This window comes from Colobus angolensis, unplaced genomic scaffold (genome assembly GCF_000951035.1).
Source record: "Colobus angolensis palliatus isolate OR3802 unplaced genomic scaffold, Cang.pa_1.0 Scaffold96, whole genome shotgun sequence".
In the NCBI taxonomy this organism is placed as follows: domain Eukaryota; kingdom Metazoa; phylum Chordata; class Mammalia; order Primates; family Cercopithecidae; genus Colobus; species Colobus angolensis.
The window spans coordinates 1,924,508-1,930,070 of NW_012123598.1; the positions used below are offsets into that span (position 1 = coordinate 1,924,508).

General features: G+C 44.7%; 1 protein-coding gene across 1 annotated transcript in view; it reads left to right on the plus strand.

Moving 5' to 3' along the window:
* NLRP9 (NLR family, pyrin domain containing 9) overlaps positions 1-5,563 on the plus strand; it is a 46,187-nt gene that overhangs the window by 27,294 nt on the left and 13,330 nt on the right. The gene's annotated exons all lie outside the window — the stretch shown is intronic.

Below are 5,563 nucleotides of genomic sequence, written 5' to 3' on the forward strand. Positions count from 1 at the left end.
ACAAGTGTGATTGTCTGATTTGGCAGTTGACAGCATTAAAGTCGGGGAAAAATGACTTGCCCAAAGTCATTTCTTCCTCTTGAAAATTGTCAGGGTGGCCCCTGTCCTAACTGGGTGATTTCTAGGCAGAGCAAATCTATCTTTCTTTTTTATTAGTATTATACTTTAAGTTCTAGGGTACATGTGCGCAACGTGCAGGTTTGTTACATAGGTATACACGTGCCATGTTGGTGTGCTGCACCCATCAACTCGTCATTTACATTAGGTATTTCTGCTAATGCCATCCCTCCCCCAGTACCTTCCCCCATGACAGGCCCCGGTGTGTGATGTTCCCTGCCCTGTGTCCATGTGATCTCTTTGTTCAGCTCCCACTTAGGAGTGAGAACATGCGGTGTTTGGTTTTCTCTTCTTCTGTTACTTTGCTGAGAATGATGATTTCCAGTTTCATCCACGTCCCAGCAGAGAACATGAACTCATCCTTTTTTACGGCTACATAGTATTCCGTGGTATATATGTGCCACATTTTCTTTATCCAGTCTATCGTTGATGGACATGTGGGCTGGTTCCAAGACTTTGCTATTGTGAACAGTGCCGCGGTAAACACACGTGTGCATTTGTCTTTATAGTAGAATGATCACTGGCCAGTCTGTCTTTCCAAAGAGAACAAAGGGAAGTCATTGAGGCAGCAACAAATAAAATCAGCCCAGGCCGGGCGCGGTGGCTCATGCCTGTAATCCCAGCACTTTGGGAGGCCAAGGTGGGCGGATCACAAGGTCAGGAGATCAAGACCATCCTGGCTAATACAGTGAAACCCCGTCTCTACTAAAAATAGAAAAAAAAATTTAGCCAGGCATGGTGGCAGGCGCCGAGACTGAGGCAGGAGAATGGCGTGAACCTGGGAGGTGGAACTTGCAGTGAGCTGAGATCGTGCCACTGCACTCCAGCCTGGGTGACACAGCAAGACAGCAAGACTCAATACATACATACATACATACATACATACGTACATAAAATTTAAAAATAAAATAAAATCAGCCCATTAAACCCACCAAGAGAATAGGCTCTTCTCTCCCCCAGTTCACTGTCTTTTCTTTGCAGTAGCCGTCAAAAATGTGATTGACAGATTCATCTATACTCAGTTCATTTTATGCATCCAGACTCATCAGGAGAAAGAGGCAGGTTCTCTGAATAAGGGTTGTTTGAGCTTATAGAACTGCTGTAGATCTCATTCCTCATTCAAGCTGTTTCCATATCACGGCAACCTTTTTTTTTTTTTAACTTCTACTCTAAGTTTCTCTTCTCGGGGGAAAACTTTCAGAATTCCATTGTATTTTGCTCCATTTCATAATTATGTTATTTGCATAGAGTTTTATCTATTATACATTAACATGAGGATTAGCACAATGATAGATATAATATAGCTGGAAATGTTGCCTTTTGGGGTAAACTAACTGTTCTTCATTTACTTCAATGTGGTATTGGTGGTGGAAGGTCTTCAAAATCAGGTTCTCTCCAGCTTAGTAGTTCTCAGTAGGGGGAATTTTGTCCCTTAGGGAATGTCAATGTTTAGAGACATTTTCAATGATCACGGTTGAGTGGGGAGGGTGCTGCTGGCATCTGGTAGACAGAGACCAAGTGTTTTCACGCTGCTGACAGACATACCCGAGACTGGGCAATTTACAAAAGGAAGAGGTTTATTGGACTTACAGTTCCATGTGGCCAGGGAGGCCTCACAATCGTGGTGGAAGGTAAAAGGCACATTTCACATGGCGGCAGACAAGAGAAAAGAGCTTGTGTGGGGAAACTCGCCTTTGTAAAACCGTCAGATCTTGTGAGACATACACACCGTCACGAGTGTAAAACCATCAGATCTTGTGAGATGCCGGTAGTGCTAGCCTGTGAAGTGCCCTAGGAGAAATGAGAGTGACGCTTCTCTTCTGGTGGTGGGAGGGGGTCAGCTTGGCTAAAACAGACCAGGGTGTTTGCCTAGATCCAACCCAGGGGCTCTTGTGCTAGGAAAAACCCATCCAATACTATGCAGTGGCCCTGGACAAGCATTTTTATGGATACCACACCTTAATTCACGTGTGTCTGGAAACCCTTATGACAAACACCTGTTTCTCCACGTCGGTCATTTTACCTTGTCATTGTTGTTGTTTACTTTTTATTGAAAGATTATTATACTCCCAGGAAATTACAAAAATAGGACAGAGAAGTCCCACGTACCAATCATCGCCCAGCTTCCACCAAAGGTAACATCTTACATAACAATAGTGCATTCTTAAAACTAGGAAATTTTACTGATGAAATGTACCAAGCTGTTTTTAAAAATATGCTTTTATGAGACTTCCAGTGAAACTAGACTTAATCAGTATCTCTTAGGCAGAGGCTTCACCGGATTATACGCCTATGAAATGAATGCGTTCCACTTATCCTGTTTTCTTACCAACACTTGAGGGTGTTGATCTTTTCAAATCCCTTGTGCTTAGGGCATAATATCTGAGTGGGTTTAATTTGCATTTGTCTAATGACTAATAATATGAGCGCCTTTTCATCTGTTTGACTTTCTGGGCTTCCTGTTGTGATATGTCTGACATGCTGGTGTAGCCCGTTGTTTTATTGAGTTGTCTTTTTCTCATTGATTGACAGGAGTTTTTTCTCTCTTGTGGAATGAATTCTAGGTCAAATCTGTGCATTGCAAATATCTTCTATGTGGTTTTGTTTTCCACATGCTTAATATCCTCTTTGAATTAAGAGAGATTCTTTATGAAAACTGAATGTATCTCTTCACGTTCAACTGCTTTCTGTGTTTGTTTAGGCAATTGTTGCTAGGCTTGGTGGCTCATGCCTGTGATCCCAGCACTCTGGGAGGCTGAGGCAGGAGGATTGCTTGAGGCCAGGAGTTGGAGACCAGCCTGGACAGCATAGTGAGATCCCCGTCTCTAAAAACAAAAGAAAACAAAATTATCTAGGTATGGTGGTGGATGCCTGTAGTCCCAGCTACTCAGCAGGCTGACACAGGAGGATCTCTTGAGCCCAAAGGTCCAAAGTTGCTGCAGTGAGCTGTCATCACGTCACTGCACTCCAACCTGAGTCACTGCACTCCAAGCCCAAAGTCATAAGAATAACTTCCTATGCATTTCTCTCTAAAAGTCTTATTTTACCATGCACAACTGGGGCTACGATCTACTTTAAATGAATGTTTCTGTGTAGTATAAAGTCAGGTTTTTTAAAAATTTTTTCACATACGAACACAGAGTGCTGTTGGAAGATGACTTTTTCTCAAGTGAACAGCAGTAGTTATCATTATAAACCAGATGACCACGGTGTATCTGAGACCAAAAATATCTGTTTTGATTTTATTTTTGTAGATTTTGTTCACCCATCCATCAGAGAATTGTAGGTTTTCACTGTTTTCTTTCTTTTGTTCTTTTACATGCTAAAGATGTAATTCCATCCCATTCAGGCTTCCATGCTTTTTCTCAATGTAGCCATCAGTATATTTTGTCCTATTGTAGGCAGTGTGCTCCATGTGTCTTGTCTCTGGCTAATTTTAAGGGTTGTTTTTTCTTCCCTCATTGGGCGTGGTTTTGGTCTTTCTTTGTGTTTATCGTGCTTAAAAATTCACGGAGCTTCCTCCCTTTGTGGATGAATGTTTGCACAGGCTTCTGAGAAGGCTTTGCCATGATCTCTATCTTTAAATATTGCTTCTGCTCCATCTTCTCATTTCCTCTTGGTCTGAGAGGAGAGATCCCCAGCATACTTTCAATCAAGAGGCTTGAAGAATGAGGAGCTTTCTGTGCGATACAGAAGATAATCTGATACAGGCATGCAATAAGTAAGAAAAAAGAAAAGACCCAGGAGCTTTATAAAAAATTATCACAATGGGGAGCAAACAATCCATGCATAAAAACTTGCAGATACATTCCCCTTTGAGTCGGATGGAGAAGAGAGATATGAAGGCGGCCAGGGGCCGGGCGTGGCTCACACCTGTAATTCTAGCGCTCTGGGAGGCCAAGGCGGGTAGATCACTTGAGCTCAGGAGTTCGAGACCACCCTGGCCAACATGGTGAAACCCCATCTCTACTAAAAATACAAAAATTAGCCGGATGTGGTGGCGGGCGCCTGTCATCCCAGCTAGTTGGGAGGCTGAGGTGGGATCTCAGCTCACTGTAGCCTCTACCTCCTGGGCTCAAGCAATCATTTATTAAATGTAATTGTTTTCCTGAGGTCTGTGATCCACTTTAGCAAATCTAATTCTAGGAAGAGTTTAACTTTAGCAAATCTAACTTTAGCAAGTCTAACTCAAGGAAGGGGTCATGGGAACCCCCATGTACAGCCGGTTGGTCAAACACAGGCAGAGCAATCCAGTACCTGCAACTGGCATCTGAAGTCGAGGGAGGTCTTATGTGGACTGAGCTCCTACCGTACGGGATCTGACTCTCAATTTAATAAATGATCTGAAAGACACAGATGTGCAGCCAGATGGAGAGAGACACAGGATGAGATCTGGAAGGGTCCCGAGTGTGAAGGGGGCCCGCCCCTGCGCACCTGTGGGTATTTCTCGTCAGGTGGAGATGACAGACTGAGAAAAGAAACAAGACACAGAGACAAAGTATAGAGAAAGAACAGTGGGCCCAGGGGACCGGCACTCGACGTGCGTGCGAGGACCCGCACTGGCGCTGGTCTCTGAGTTCCCTCAGTATTTATTGATCATTATTTTTTCTATCTCGGCGAGGGGAGAGTAGCAGGGCAACAGGTGGGGAGAAGGTCCGCAGGGAAACATGTGAACAAAGGAATCGGTGTCATGAATAAGTTCAAGGAAAGGTACTGTGCCCGGATGTGCACGCAGGCTAGCTTTATGGTTCTCTTTACCCAAACATCTCAGTGTAGCAAAGAGTAACACAGCAGTATTCCTGCCAGCATAGCTCGCCGCCAGCCACAGGGCGGTTTTCTCCTATCTCAGAATAAAAGGAATGGTCGGCTTCACACCAAGGCATTCCATTCCCAGGGACGAGCAGGAGATGGAAGCCTTCCTCTTATCTCAACTTCAAAAAGGCCTCCCTCTTTCACTCAGCACAGACCCTTTATGGGTGTCGGGCTGGGGGATGGTAAGGTCTTTCCTTTCCCACGAGGCCATATCTCAGGCTGTCTCAGTCGGGGGAAACCTTGGACAATACCCAGGCTTTCTTGGGCAGAGGCTTTCCGCAGTGCATTGTGGCCCGGGTTAATCGAGAATGGAGAATGGCGGTGACTTTTACCAGGCACGCTGCCTGCAAACATACTGTTAACAAGGTACATCCTCCACAGCCCTAAATCCCTTAAACCTTGACTCAATGCAGCACATGTTACTGCGAGCACAGGGTTGGGGCTAAAGTCGCAGGTTCACGGCATCTCAAAACAGAACAATTTTTCTTAGTACAGATCAAAATGGAGTTTCTTTTTTTTTTTTTTTTTTGAGACGGAGTCTCGCTCTGCCGCCCAGGCTGGAGTGCAGTGGCCGGATCTCAGCTCACTGCAAGCTCCGCCTCCCGGGTTTATGCCATTCTCCTGCCTCAGCCTC